This window comes from Dipteris shenzhenensis, chromosome 27 (assembly GCF_047967505.1).
Source record: "Dipteris shenzhenensis isolate YYH24624 ecotype China chromosome 27, Dip_SZ_1.0, whole genome shotgun sequence".
Taxonomy (NCBI): Eukaryota; Viridiplantae; Streptophyta; class Polypodiopsida; order Gleicheniales; family Dipteridaceae; genus Dipteris; species Dipteris shenzhenensis.
In genome coordinates this window covers 50,262,640-50,278,794 of record NC_141622.1, presented here as the reverse complement: position 1 = coordinate 50,278,794, position 16,155 = coordinate 50,262,640, and positions in this window count along the sequence as shown.

Below are 16,155 nucleotides of genomic sequence, written 5' to 3'. Positions count from 1 at the left end.
AAAAACAATCACCATGAAAAGTATTGTAGAGCCAAAAAGAAGAAGCTACAAAGTCAGAAACTACCAATCTACTTTCATTTGATGAGTCTCCACATGATGAATACTATGTTTTTAGGCACTTTGTCTTTTTTGTTTATCATCACTTGGTCAAATTTTGAGGTTCTCTGCTTGGAGTAGTACTCCAAAAAGAATATGTAAATCACCTCTGGTCACCATATGATGTAGGCCATGTGATATGTGTTTTGACTATCCCATTTCTGTGAAACTCACACCCTTGGGATGTTGGTAAATTGAAAAGAAAGCATGGAGTGAACACAAACTCAGAATTCTTGCCTCATGGAGTGAACTTACACTAAGAATTATTGCTTATGGAATGAAGAAAGGTGAGGTCCTTAAGTAGGCACCTCTTACATGATCACTCACATCACTAATGACCTCTGAGCTCCACAATCATCTCCTCAATCTACTCCTAGATTCTCTCAATCATCCTATGTGGCTTCTACCACCACCTAAAAGTGCTTATGGGCACCTAACTATGCCTCTAGCACACACACATAGAAATCAAGGTGTGCCTGGGGCATACACCTTGAGATATTCCATCAATTGGATAATACTTTCTAAGTTTCAACATCGAAATAAAACAATTGTAATATCATCTAAATGCTTTAGCATTACTTCCAATTGGTATGACGCCAATCAAAAAAATTTTAAATAGCACAATATTTAATAAGTCAAAATCTAAGCACGATTGTAATACCATCTAAATGCTTTAGCATAACTTCCAATTGGTATGACGCCAATCAACAAAATTTTAAATAGCACAATATTTAATAAGTGAGAATGTAAGTACGATCAGCACTGTATATAGTATATCAAGCCTAGGAATGATTGCTCATCACAAAGTTTCCTCATCCTCATCCTCCTCATTGCTAGAGCTTGCTTCGGTTGTGACGTGCAATTGTTAAACAATGGGAGGATCATGCAACGGGCCTGGGAGTTCACAATGTACCCACTTGGTCAAATCTCCATCATTACTCTCTCCCTTAACATCATCCATAACTTTACCATTTGCATAAACATATACCAATCTCTCCGCTCTTTCTGTCTTCAAGTGATTTCTTGTGACTGAATGAACAAACTTGCAATTACTCCAATTTCGTTCACTCGGCGAATTGTTGCTACAAGGCTGGGATAGCACTTTCAATGCCAATGTTTGCAAATGAGGTGTTTAGGCTCCACAATCTTCCCACCATCTCCATGCAAGCATCTCCTTTGCGAGGTCTCGTATTCTTGTATATGCAAACAACCCTTCCCTATTTCGAAAAGTGGATAATTCCCTGACAACAGCATCATCATATTCAGATCCATCCTCAAAAAATCATCCCAAGAGATTATGTCAAGGCTGCATTATGTGTTCCAATGTTTTCAAACGATACTCCCACCATTGGGGATCTAAAATTTGACCAACATAGTGAAGGTCATTATGAGCATGATTCCATCGCTTTTGAAACATCTTTTGCAAAGTGGCATGACAATCGGCACTGCAGCCAACACCATCACTTGTGGATCTTCTATTTTCCTTTAAAATGTCTCGCTCAATAGTCCACCAAGCCATGTAAGGATTTCCCAAACTTGGATCTTTCACATCTACTTTTTGAATGGCAAACCATACCAGTCTCATTGCATCGGTCGCATCAACTATTCTCTTCCAAAAGCTAGCAGTGTGAGCCATTTGCTTCATCTTTGTGAATTTAGTAGTATGAGAATTTTGTGAGGTTGACTTAGCTATCCTCTTGCTAGATTCTACACTGAATGATGTCTCCCTTACAACTCCTTGTAGCTTGAGCAAATGGTCCAACATTATATAGTTTGTTCCAAAACGTGTTTTGCAATGGTTCAAAAACTCTAGTGGATGCTCAGCAGGTTGGTGGTTTTTGAATATGCAACACCAATGTTCATCCTTCATCTCCAATGGATTTGAACCACAGAGTCTCCACTGATTTATACCAATCCTCAAGCCTAAGGTCAAGGGAATGGCAAGAGCACGACGATGCCCAAATGGTTGGATATTTTTTATTTATAATTTTTCTAGCTTTCCTATAGTTCTTAGCATTGTCGGTGATTATCTGAACAACATTATGCCCCCCAACATCCAAAATTATAGCCTCCAATTGTTCAGCAATGTATTCACCTATCTTGGCATTACCACTTGTGTCAATGGATGTACGAAAAGCCTCTCCCTTAAATGTCATGACCATGATATTGATCAGAGGCACATTGGTGACATTTTTCCATCCATCACTAACAATGGTACATCCTATTTTGTCAACACCGTCATATACTACTTGCTCTATCTCTAGTTTCATCCTCTCATAGTATGCATCCAAGTAGTTGTTGCAGCAGATAGCATTGTAACTCGGAATGCAAAGCTTGGACCTGCCTTTGCTGCAGATGCCATGGCTCTTTTCCAATGCGGATTTGGAACCATGCTTAGTGGGTAATTGGTGTGACAAATGGCCTCAAAAACATCTTGTTGTGCTTTCTCTATATGTTGTTGTCTAAATAACTCTTCCAAAGATCTCTGTTGTGCAGATGCACATACGATTGCTAATGAGACATGTCACTACATTGTCCACTCTCCATATACTTCATAGAGCAGCTTGCTGTCTGTGTGAATGAGGCCACACCACTACTTTGAGGTGGCACTTGTATAGATTGACTAGCTTGATGTGTGAGTATATCATCATGCATACATTCTTGAGGCTGGGATTGGTGGTGTGCGACTATATCATCTACTTGGTTGTCTGTAATTTTAGGCATTTGTCTGCCTAGAGTGGCTATAAGTCTCTCAATTCCTAGCCCCTTGCATTTTCCAATCTATTTGTTGCTATCACCCAAGAAGTGCTTTTGCATTCTTATGCCCGAGCCTGAGTTCTCTTCATGACAAAAGTTGCATTCCACTTCTTGTTAGGCAACATCGTAACATAATTGTGAGCCTTTGTTGGGTTTCTTCCTCATTTTTCTAGAGCCATGCTTCCAATAAAGAATGTAAGAGAAACATACAAAATTTTATATAAGTACTATGTATATTCACTTTAATTTTCATGTTCTGGGTACTACCATATCATTTAGGTTCTAGGACACATAACAATATTTTGAATCGTTTACAGTTCTACATCCAAAATCAATGTGGCTATTTGGGACACTAACTTGGAATACTCCATGCAAGCTTGATAGACATTGAGAGAGAAATAATCCAACTGTCTTGCCCCCTCCTGACATAATTGGATGATTGTGAACATGGTAATCTACCTATTGAAATAGGTGTGGGATGGCTAATTGCCTTTTTCCACATTCTTCTCTCTCTTAAGTAAGAATCTATCTACACCATGATAGATGTCGGTATTTTACACACACTGGTGCAGTAGATAGCATTATTTCCACAAGTAGTTATAAAAAATTTTACTACTACTTTCTAAGCTAGGAGAATCTGTTAACCTAATACCCTCAATCCTCAATATTGTTTTTTTCTATGTAGATATGTACTATGGAGTTTGAGTTCTAAAAAAGGCTAGAAATTAAAATTTATGCAATATAATCATATCTAATTTGTTTCACCTAATAATCTATAAAACATAAGGATAGTAAACCTATGTATACCACTATCTCCCCACACATATACGACATAATTTTACAAGTTGCTACAAGTTGACAATTGCGAGATCCACAAAAAATGGCCGACATAAGCAAGCCCAAGGTGAGCCCACAACTGGCTCAAAGTCAAATATTTCCTCATCATTCTTAAATACAAGGTGTTCCGGGTCGGCTTAAGCGAACCTCCATCCAGCACATGGTAGAATATTATTCATCAAACGAAGGAGTGGTCAGCTTAAGTGAACCTCCAACTGGCTCATTGATTTTTTTTTGAAGTATAGTTAAAAACTATAGCTACATGCTTATAAATAAATACATATGCTAAAAGTAAGAAAATCATACACACAAACATAAACTATTTCAAAAGCAAATCATTTCATGTGCTAATGTCTACTATTCCATTTTTCTAAAATTTGCTAGTATCTATCTAGTATATTTCATGCATCTAGATTGAAATCTTAAGTTATGTAACTAAACTAGAATCCCAAGCCATGCAATTAACAAACCCTTTACCTAGTCCTAAGTGACAAGTCTTTCCAAAGAGTCTAGAATCTAAACAAGTTACAACATCTACTTCATGCAAAAAATGAAAATCATCTATTTTTCCAAAGCTAAGTACAATGTCACATGTAGCTAACTTACTCTTCACTTAATAGTATGTAAATGCTAATTGTCCAATTAGTATCTAAGTGAGAGTGGATTCCAACCAGCAAAAGTGAGCCTACCACCGGCACTAGATACTTTTTTGAACTTAGAAGGACTAACAAAATTTACAAATTTCTTTGTAGCTTTGTTTATCCTCTTTCTTATGCTCTTTGTCTTTCCCAAGCCTCCATAGTAATCTAGGAATTTTGACTTTGTGAATAGTACGAGTGCGGCACTAGTTTATATAACATTAACAACACTGACCGGTATAGTAAACACCGATCGGTGTTGTTAATTATACTGCTCGGTGTAGTGAAACACCGGTCGGTATTATGGAATACTGTGCAGTGTTTTGTTGCAATACTAGCCGGTGTATCGATACACTGCCCGAGAATCGGCTAGAGTCCCAGATAAAATTCAGTACTGGGGCATTTTAAAATGCCCCAAGGCTAATTTAAAAACATTCAAAACGTTTTAATACAACAACCCTTGGGTATAGTGGCCTTTAACCCCCACAACCTCCCACTTAAAGGAAATTGTTCCTTTAAGAGAGAACAACTAGTGAGCATACTATCCAATGCCCATCAATACATGACAATACTCAAACCGATGACTAGGTAGACTTTTTGTCAACATATCTTTAGTGTTATCATCTGTCCTCAAGTTCCTCCTTGAAAAAATGGTACTTGACCTCAATGTGTTTGGTCTTTGTATGAAATACTAGATTCCGTGCTAGCTGAATAGCACTCATGAAATCACTATGAAATGTCAAGTCTAGTAGCTATCATAGCATACATAAGACTCCCAACCACTGATGCATAAGGAACCTTGGCCATCATGGCCCTCTCCTAATATGATTTGGGACTATTTGCTTGACTCAATTTCACATATGGAGGCAATGGAGTACTTATTGCCTTCCCGTAGGCATCTAAGTGTTCTACCTGACTAAGTTTCAACAAAAGCCAACCATTTCTGAAATATCTGGAACACATCGCTCTTCTGAGCCATACCATAAGCCCACACTTTCCTAGTTGCATCATCAATGAATGTCACATAGTATTCAATGACTGTGTAGGCATGGGCCCACATACATATGAATGCACCAAATCAAGCCTTTCAAGCTCTTTCTTTCCCCTTATTTATGGGCTGATTTATTCATTCTTGTTTCGTGTCTTCTTGTTCTTACTGCTTTGAGAGTCTCTCATGGGTTCATTCCCTATAGGGGCCAAGGGCCTGTACAATGGGTGCAAGTCATTACCAACATTTGGCCAAAATAAAGGCCATTTTGCCTTGGCATCATCTGGTCGCATTTTCTCAAGGTCCTTTATCAATTGATAGGTCTTCTTAATTACATCAGCAGTGTGTTCCTTCCAAGAGGGCTTCCACTCAGGAAATCTACGAAGCATTTCCTCTTTGTATGTAATAAAAGATTTTAAGCCTTCTATTTCACCTTTAGATATCTTTGTGAATTCTTTTATAGGAGCCCATACAGGATGCATTTCTTTGCTCAAGATTGAAGTTAAGAGACAGTAAGATTCTTTGGGTTCCCATGTTGTGTCATGAGAATAGTGTTGCCACTGCATCACTAGTTTTTCATCCTTTAAGAAAAAGCGAAAGTAGTATGGAGTGCTATGACCACCAATCAAGGAATCACCACCTTTTTGTATGAAAGGTAGAATAAAGCTCTTCCAATCATACATCCTTTCAACCATGGAGCATATTGTACCTTCCTTGTGGCCACCAACTTGCCTCCCACATTTTCTTATCAAGTCATCCATCGTCTCCATGTCCTTGTGTTTTAGCTCTCTTGAGACTATGCTAAAAACTTGATCGATATTCTCATTTGTGTGTCCGACCAACAAAAACCCAACTTCAATCTCATTGAAGATGTGATGAGCAATTAGCATTGAGAAACATGCAAAAAAGAGTACATTCTTATTCTCTCATCTGCAATTGTCTGCCTGTATTCTCAAATTTGCTGGTAGGTGACCTTTTTCTGCATGTACACTGTGAATTGCCTTCATAACTGACATTACAACTTGATTGCTAATCAATCCATATGTTTGCAAAAAACTTAAAAATCCATGCACTAACTCTCCACATAGATGTGTCTTCAAAAAGCATTTTCCTTGTAGCTTAGATGGAGTATTTATGAATCAAGGTAACATTGTTGTGTTCTGATCCATACCATCTACAATAACTTACATGTACTCATTTGGATGAGAAATAGCTTGCTCTTTCCAAAATGCATATTTTAGTATAGAATGGTGAACCAGTCCATGATGAAATTCTCTTTTTTTTTTGTATTATTCTCTTTGTTTCGGAGACGTTGCACTGTCAAGTGCTCGCTTTAGATCATCACAATCACTGCACTTTGGCATTTCTTGCCTTTTTGGGATTTTAACATATACAAAGCTCTTCTTCTAAAGAGTATACAAATTATGAAAAGATGTCGGAGCATGCCCTCTTTCCCTCTGAGTTTCTCCAATAGACTTAAACACTTCTTTTTTTGTCAAACCTATCGGAAGATGCATTTCAGATAGATGGGGTTGAGGTAAAGCATTTTCATGAATTTAGTCTTTTAAAATTTTTGTTGTCGAGACTATTGAGGCTCTTCTTTTGGGCCTTCCTTTGTTTCCATAAATGTTAAACTTTGCTCCATACTTTGCTTTGTTTGCCAAATCCCAGTTGTGTCATGTGATAATCCTGTAGTAATGCAATATGCATTATTGGAAATACTTTTTCCATTTACACGAGGCTTTATCTGTTGTTAAAAATTTGGATTTTTCGTATCATTTACCAGAAAGAAAAAGAGCCTCATGACTAGGTATTCATTTCTTTTGATCCCTCTTCTTTGCCACACCTATTCTCTACATCCCTTGACGTCAAGTAAGTTAATGGAATGCATACAACTTTGCTTGCAACATGTAGATCGCATTGCTTTTAGCATAACATCTTCATTCAATACTCTTATTCTCTTTGGTTGCTTTTCTACATCTGCCTAGACTCGCTTTCTTTTCACGCATATGTATGTCCATTTCTTATGTATGTTTGTACACTTCTCCTTATCAAATTTATTTGTGTCACTTTATTTTCATGGGATGTTGCATCCTTCATCTTATTACAATCAAAATCAAATGCCGAATAGTCTTTAGTTGGTTTCTTCTATATATCCAAGTTTTTGGAAAGTGTACACCATTGAAATTATTTGTCACCGTGTTTTCATGGGATGTTGCATCGTTTATTTTATCACTATCAAAGTAAAATACCGATATAGTCCTTTGTTGATTTCATTCTTTTCCTTGAAGTAATCTTCGGACCATTTGAGTCAATATCCATGTCATCCATGTTTGATAAGCCAACACTTTTGGACTCTTTGCACTCCTTGACAATGTGTATGAATTCATCCACTCTAGATGAGACATCACTTTTGAAACCTTTTGCTTTATTGGTACCAATGAACTCATCCACTCTCGACAAGATATCACTTCTATAGCTAAGTGCATTGGAATCATCCAAGTTTGAGGAGAAAACACAAATGATATCTTTATCTTTCTTGACATGTGTGAATTCATCGACTCTAGATAAGACATCGCTTCTATAGTCTTTAGCCTTCACAGTACCATAGAACTCACCAATGATATCTTTATCTTTCTCAACGTGCGTGAATTCATCAACTCCTGATAAGACATCACTTCTAAAGTCTTTTGCCTTCACAGTACCATTGGACTCATGCACTCTTGGTAAGATGTCACTTCTATATAGGATTACATTGAAATCATCTAATTCTAAAGAGACAACACTTTTGATGCCTTTGCCTTTCTCAATATGCAAGAATTCATCCACTCCAGAGAAGGCATTGCTTCTAAATTCTTTATCTTTCTCAGTATCAATGAGCTCATCCACTCCTGATAAGATGTCACGCTTGTACTTGAGCTCATTGAAATTATCCATGTCTAAAGGGACAAAGCTTGGCTTGTAGGCATATTCTTTAAGTCCTTTGAAATTGTAGTATACTCTATCTTTGTCATTGAAAACCACATGTCCCTTTTTAATCTTCAAAAATTGCATGCTCCATCTCAAATCTTTTCCTTCCTCATAATAGGCTCGGGGGTCCATCTGGGAAATGTAAGTATACTATGAGAGTTCAAAATGAGGGGTATTTTAATTCTCAAGACTTATAGAAATATATTTGTAGCGAGGGTAATTTTATACACTGTTTTTAAATTAACAGGTAGGGTGTGTTTATTATCTAAATTAAAAGTTATTTTTTAAATATTGTCTCATCTAGGATGATGTGTAAGAGTAGTCACAATTTATTCATGGGTAGCTCAAAGTTTTAGTTATAGGATAAACGATGTCTTGATAGATATAATTTGGTGTCTTTATCTAGGTCATATCATGCATATCTGGTATCTTGGATGGCATGGCATTGATGAAAATGTAAGTCAATTTCGTGTCAAATTTGGTGGATACCCATATTAAATTATGTAGTAGCATCAGAGCAGTGACCAAGGCTTCATAAATATATGCTCAGATTGTTAGAGAGGGTTAATGGAATATGTTCAAATAATGGATCCAAACATCATTCACAATTGGTTGGACTAGGTTAGATCAATTCCTTGTATTGTTTACTGATCTTTCCTAGGGTAGCCAACACATCAATTTGTTTTGGCTCCGTGCCTTGCATCACCCTCCAAATCTCCCCAGCCACCATGTGGATCCACAGGTCAAGTATCCATTTGCAAGTTTGAAGCTCTTCAACGCCAAATCGGTGTAAATCTATAAGGTCCTCTAGGGCTAGGGCCCATTAGGGCAGCAAAAGGGCATAAAAAAGCCAATAGTAACCAATCCAGTCAGCCTTGGTTGCATGACTAAGTCATCCACATTAGAGCTAACCAAATCTAGTCGCATGGATAGACCAAAAAGTTGGCCGGACATGGTAGCTCTAGACACTCTTTGCAGGTTGCATTCTGGGCAGGTAGCACATACAATCCAACCTTTCAACTTGTAGATCCTAGTAGATTATCCACCCTTACTAGCATAACATTTGAGGGTAGCATGTCAGTTTTTGTGACGCCATCTGTGATGAGCAACAGCAGGGCCATCATCTGGGTCTGTAGAGATGCAGTCCATGTGCTCAACACATGGGCCTAATTATAGGCCATGCCTAGCCACTCAAGGTCAACCAAGTGGGCCAACAAATAGGCCAACTTGAGGGTTGATTTTGGGCACCATAGGGTTGGATATGTAGGCGGGGAGCTGACCCCCTGCTAGTTGGTCTTTGTGTCCTACGCAAGGCCTATATCATGTGGTGATAGTACCTCTAGGCATGAACTAGATTGCATTTAGACCTTCCTTACAAAGTGCATGCTCTACATATCGTACCATTACTACATCTCTTGAGACCTCATTATGAACTAGCACCTTGTCAAACACTTTTTGTGCTTTGCAAGTGACCTGTCTGATAGCTCCAAAGTGCACTTGATTGTTGCATCATTTATTGTTGTCTTTTGCATAAGCATATCCTCTGTTTGCAGACTCTTTCCAGCCTGGTCTAACTTGTACCATAGAGTGGACCCCTCAAGCACTCTTCTAGCAACTTCTATACCCTCGCATAATGGACCCTACACAGTCCGAGAGCTCCTCACACAATCTTTCCTCCTTCTCTGCAACACAGTGCCAAAGCCTCTCCTCCCCTAATCTTGAAATCATGACATATGGGAGCTCCTCTCTCACTCTTCAAAAGCCCAATTTGGATCTCTCAAAAACTTCACTAGGTTGGTACAAGAGGTGAACGTGAAGGAGGGGCAACTAGTCTATCAAGGTCAGAAGATTACCATTACTGAAAGCATGATTGAAAATGCGCTAGGCATTCCTGAAGGCAATTTGCAAAAGCACACTTCTTCGAGAAGCAATGGAAGAGATAGGATATTCTAGATGTATACCCCAATGCTCAAATCAGTAAAGATGGTGGAGTCAAGCTTTCTAGCTTGCCAACAAACCTCCAAGATGTGCTGGAGAAGACCATTCACTTCTTTCGTGATACAAGAGGAACCGTGAAGTACTAGCAGGTTCAAGCAGCAATAGAGTACCAAAAGGACGTGATGTATCTTTCTGAAGGGTGATCTCCAAGAGTGTGATAACCAACCTGAAGAATTGTGTGGATGGCAAATCCCAATTGTCATCTCGGTCCATTGGAGTTGCAATGCACCTAATGGCATCTACCCTCAAAGGGATTTTTGAGCAATACGATGAGAAGATGTCTTAGAAGGTGACTTTTCTACAAGAGAAAGCCACCAATGTAGTAAAGACAATGTAACTTTAGAAAATTCTCACAGAGGGTGCAAGAGCCAAGGTAGAGGAGGCACAAGCAAGGTCTTGTAGGCACAAGAGCAAGGTGAGGCCACTATAAAAATGGTCAACATGGAAAGGCATAGAAGAGAAGAAGTAGAGACGCAGATCAAGGAGCTCTGAGATAGGCTTGAAGACGTGAGAAGTGATGGGGACATCGAGGACAAGGAGCTAGCAATGATGCAAAAGGAGCTTGAAGATCAGAGAGCCGAAATGGAGGGTCTTTACAAATGGCTCTGCAACATGCAAAACGCATTGAACATTGAAAAAAGCCAGATGATTGTATGATTGAGCATGATGCAAAGGACAAATGAAGAGATTTGCAACACCTCAATAACACACATAAAGAGATATGGTCTCTTTCAGCCCTTACCAAAGATACATTGGAACGATGAGGTAGAAGTCATGTTTTACCTTCTTTATGAGTGAGTTCATTAAATTCATTCAGGTACTAACTTTCCTTGCTAGCATGTGACTTATGTGAGATGATTAACTAAATTATTTTCATGAAATTGTTTACAAATTTTTGAGAGCATGCACATTGCATAATCGTCCTCACAAGTCGATGTTGACCCAAGGATATCAAAACACTCCAAGGGAAGACAAAGAGCTGGAAGAGAAACATAATAGAAGTAGTGAAGAGGAAGATGCCCAAAATAAGGCAAGAGATGATAAGCACATACTTTGATGGTCCTTCACCCCAAAATGAAAGAGATGAAGATGTGGAAGTGAATAGGGAGGATAACATGAGTCTTGAAGAGGAGAGCTTGTGACGTGAAGCAAGCACCATGTTTTATAAAGGGGCAAGCTATTCTCGTCTTGCCTCCATTATTCTGATCTTAGATTTAGAAGCAACCTATGGATGGTCAAACACTAGCATTACATCCCTCCTTTGGTAAGAGTTCTGATGTAGTCTAAACTATAGTTTCATGCATGTACGTCCAAATTGTTGCTTCAAATTTATTGAATGGGTCAATGTCTGATGTTAGTCCAAACACTACTTCCAAAGGAAATACAATGCCCACCGACTCAAGAAAGAATGCAAAGAAGATGCTGGCATCGTTAGGAATGGATTGCAAGTTAATTCATGCATGTCCCAATGATTGCATCCTTATAAAGAGAGGAACATATGAGCACTCTACAAGCTTTCTGCAATGTGGTGCATCTTGATACTGACAAGACACACAAGGAGACAAGTTTCCAAGAAAGGTACTGTGACACATGCCGATCCTAACACACATCATGCACTTGTTTTATTGTGGATCATTAGCTCAACTTACGGATTATCATTCTCACAACCACTCAATGGATGAAATATTGAGGAGCCTTGTCATTTGCATCTTAGGTTGGCTATGGACGGTGTTAATCCCTTTAGACATCAGTCCACATCATGGTCCATGTGGCCAATAGTACTCACAATATCAATATTCCTCCTTGGATGACCATAAATAAGGGGCATTTAATATTGGCACTCATTGTGTCAGGCAAGCACAAGTGAAAAATATGGATATGTATCTAGCCCCTTTGGTAGACAAGTTGGAAATACTATGGAATGGAATGCAAGTTTATGACATTTCAAAGCCTTTGGGCCAATGTCATTTTTGAGTGAAAAGAATTTGAATATGGACCATGCATGTTGCATGATTGCTTAGGTACCAAATTTCTTTTCCTCTTAATGTAGCAAGAGAAGATTCCCCTCAAAAGGTTTTCCACCGATGATGCATGTAGTAGCATCAATAGGTAGCAAGAACTTGGAAGTGCCACCTTTAGTTGTGCCTCTAGGTACGATAGTGGCCCCCTCTATTTTATAGAATTCTCCAATTTGTAAGAAATCAACAAATTGGTGAATGTAAGATGAAGGTATAAGCAATGTGACACTCTTGAGAACAAAACTCATTGGTAAAGTCGCCTTTCAAGTATGTGGGATATTTTGGACTTGTGACTTTGTAAGTACCGTACTTGCGAAGTAATTTTCCCTCAACTTGGGGACGCAATCACCCATGGGGACGTAATCGCCCATGGGCTTGAGGTGGAGATGCATTTTTCTCTATGTAAGAGAAGGAGGCACACCAGGGACACCTACACAAAGCTCCAAACAATCAGCCAATCAAAGCGGACCAAAATCACACAGTTGCAATGAACAAGTCGGCTAAATAGAGCAGATTTATGTGCTGCTACGATGCCAATCAAACCCAACCTATCCCTGGAACAACCATCTTTCTGCCACATAGCAGTCCAGCTCAAGATGCATAGATTCTGCTGACCACCAAATTAGCTCCAATTTGCTCCAGTCTGGTCATGGATGTTGTGCAGACATGCAACATTGTTTGATGCCTTTAACCTGGCTCCCATTTTGCCTTCTTTCCCATCTCTCCCATTGCTCTTTCATTCCCATCCCATCCCTCCCATTGCCTTCCTATTCATTGCTTGCAAAATCTCTTTTTCTCATTGGGAGTGTTTTTGTTTTAGAAGCACAAGTCTCCAAATTTGATGATAGTGAAGGCCAGAAGAACAAGCTCATGTTGATGTTGCATGGTGGCACACTATGCAGACTGAGGTTGGTTGAGCTATCATGGTGTGCTCCAAAAAATGGAGAGGTGTACTATTGGAGGAGGTCGCAAGGTTTAAGGATGTTGCCTCCATGACTAGGTGAGTGATGTCATGCTCTAAATTTGCAAGCTTTGTTGACCATTGTACATTTGTGTCACCGACTTGTTAGCTGTAGATGTGCTTGGTACACCACCCATGAATAATAGTTGGATGATAGCTATCCTTATCTACTCTAGTTCATGGCTCAGTTAGTATGCCACCTTAGTTAGTTGAGTTTGGTTTGAGACCCACATATAGGGTTCTTCTATTTCTTTGTACTAGAGTTCTTTCGGCATATACAACTAAGAAGAGGAAAACTGTTTTTAGCCTCCACCTTTGTGTGTATTCCCCCATTGTGTATGTAAGAAAGCCGCAAGTGAGACTCCTTCCCTCTCTCCCACTATCTTTACATGGTATCAGAGCCTGGTTCGTGGTAAGGAGCTCAAAAAAGCAAACCAAGTTCGCGGTGTCCTAGTAAGAGGACCAGTGTTGCTTTCCTTTTTCGAGTTTGGGAGCAAATCTCTGCAGGTAGCACAGTCAGAAGTGCAAGAGTTCACTGTCTCAGATTGAGACACCCTTCGCGGTGTGGCAAGAGGGCAGTATATGCTGCGGGTAAGGGCAAAGCCCTTGGTGACTTTATTTTTCTGATTCGAGGCCATTTTGGGGCCCGTTTTGAAGGTGGAAGTTCTTTGCAGGCACTCAGAAAAAGGCCCTATTTTTACTGTGCGACCACTACTCTACTGGTCGATGAAAAGTTGCCACAAAAATTGCATCGTATGCCTGTGTGCAGAGATATTGGGAGTTGCAGAATCATCCTTGTTGCCTTGTGATGCAAAATCGTCACTAGGAAGTGACTGTGGTCAAATACCACTTTCGTTAGTTTTGCAGATCTGCCCGTGTGAGGCAAAAGCTGCGTTTTTTGCAGTGACAGAATATTTTGTAGTGTTCTATAATGGTGTCTGATTCTCTTTCATAGATTGTCACTGAAAATCTTAATAAGAACAACTTCCAAGCATGGAAGTTTAGAATGACGAATTTCCTTATGGGAAAAGGCTATTGGGAGTTCATTACAGGAAATGAAGAAGAACCAATTCTTCCTAATGTTCCCAATCAACAGGAAATGCAGGCATTTAAAGGATGGCATGAGAGAGCCAGAAAAGTTATGTACTAGTTGTCTATCAGTATTTCAGATTCTATGATTGTGCATATTCAAGATGCAAGTATGCCAAAGGAGGCATGGGATACTTTGGTAAAAATGTACAGCACAAATAGGCAACAAGCTAAGAAAATGCAGCTCAAGCAGGAGTTGCACAATGTGCAAAGAGAAAATATGCACATCAATGACTACCACATGAAGGTGAAGAAAATTGCAGATGCACTTGCTTCCATTGGGTTGCCAATGGAAGATGATGATCTAGTTTCTGTGACCTTGAATGGTCTAGGAAAGGATTATGCACAGTTCTGGACATCCATTGCCGTCCTAATTTTGAGGAGTTGTTTGCTCTTCTAATTTCTGAAGAGCAGAGAAATGGGGGTGCATCTTCTTCAGGAGGAACTTCAAAAGAAACTGTCTTCTACTCAAATGCTGGAAGAGGTAGAGGCAGAGGCAGAGGTAGAGGAGGCCGCCGTGGTAGAAATCAGAATATGTAGCAAACTCAAGAAAACCATTCCTATGGAGGAGGACATGGTAACTCTAGAGGCAGGGGGAGCCAAAGAGGCCGTGGTGGATGGCAGAGAGGCCAAAATGCAAACAGCAATGTTGAATGCTACTACTATGGTAAAATGGGTCATATGGCTAAAGAGTGCTACAAAAAGCAGAATGACATTATGAATGGAAAATTGCAGCAAGGCATATATGCATCTTCTAGTAGACAGGGTGATGACAGAAATGAGCATCTATTTATGGTGTAGCACATGACCAATTCTGTGACAAGTGCAAAAGAAAGAAATGATGTGTGGTATGTTGACTCAGGTGCATCAAACCACATGACAGGTCATGCAAAATGGATGTAGGATGCAAGGAAAATGGAAAGACCAGGATTTGTGGAGACTAGTGATGATACCGCACATCCTATTGTGCAGATTGGTGAAATTCCTTTGTCTATGCAGGATGGGAAAAAGAAATACCTATTTAATGTATTTCATGTCCCGAACATCACCAAGAACCTGGTTTCTGTTGATCAAATGGTTGAGCAGGGCTTGCAGGTCTGATTTAATCCTCATGGATGCTTTGTTGAGGATATGAAAAATAATGGTTGCTTGATAGCAAAAGGTCAGGATGTTTATGTTGGATGTGGACATGTTTAACTTGGAGCTGAAGGGTCCAGAGGTGTGAGTTATTCTATTCTCCTATTTCTAACATAGACAACAACCTCTGGGAAAGAAGTATGATGAACTGCTACTACTATTTGAAGGCAGAAAGCAGATGGAGTGGAAGTGTGCAAAGTGATGAGAGGTAGGTAGAATGGAGAGGTAGGAAATGAGGAACACTATGCGCACAAGTGCTATTCTTTTCTTCCATGGTTTTTTGAGATCTGATGAATTTATAACCTTTGTCTTTGAGTTTTGAGATAACATAAACCAACTTGTGTGTGGCTGCTTTGATCCATACCTCATCCCTATTGTCCCCTATCCTTAAGCTTTAGATGATTTAGCAAGACTAGAGTATCAAAGCAGGAAGTGACTCTTATCAAAGCAGGAAGTGAGTCTGTGGTTGGTTCAGCTCTTTCCAAGATGAGCAAAGAATATCCCTATTTGTCTTCAATTAGTGGATTTGTGTCAAACCGTAGGTCTACTAGCCTTCTTAGTTTAAAGTTGGTCAAGAAAGTGTGTGCACACATGGCCTTTTCTCATCCTCTTTCTATCTTGGCAATTTCTCCAAGAAAAAGAATCACCCTCAATGGAAGCCTAAAT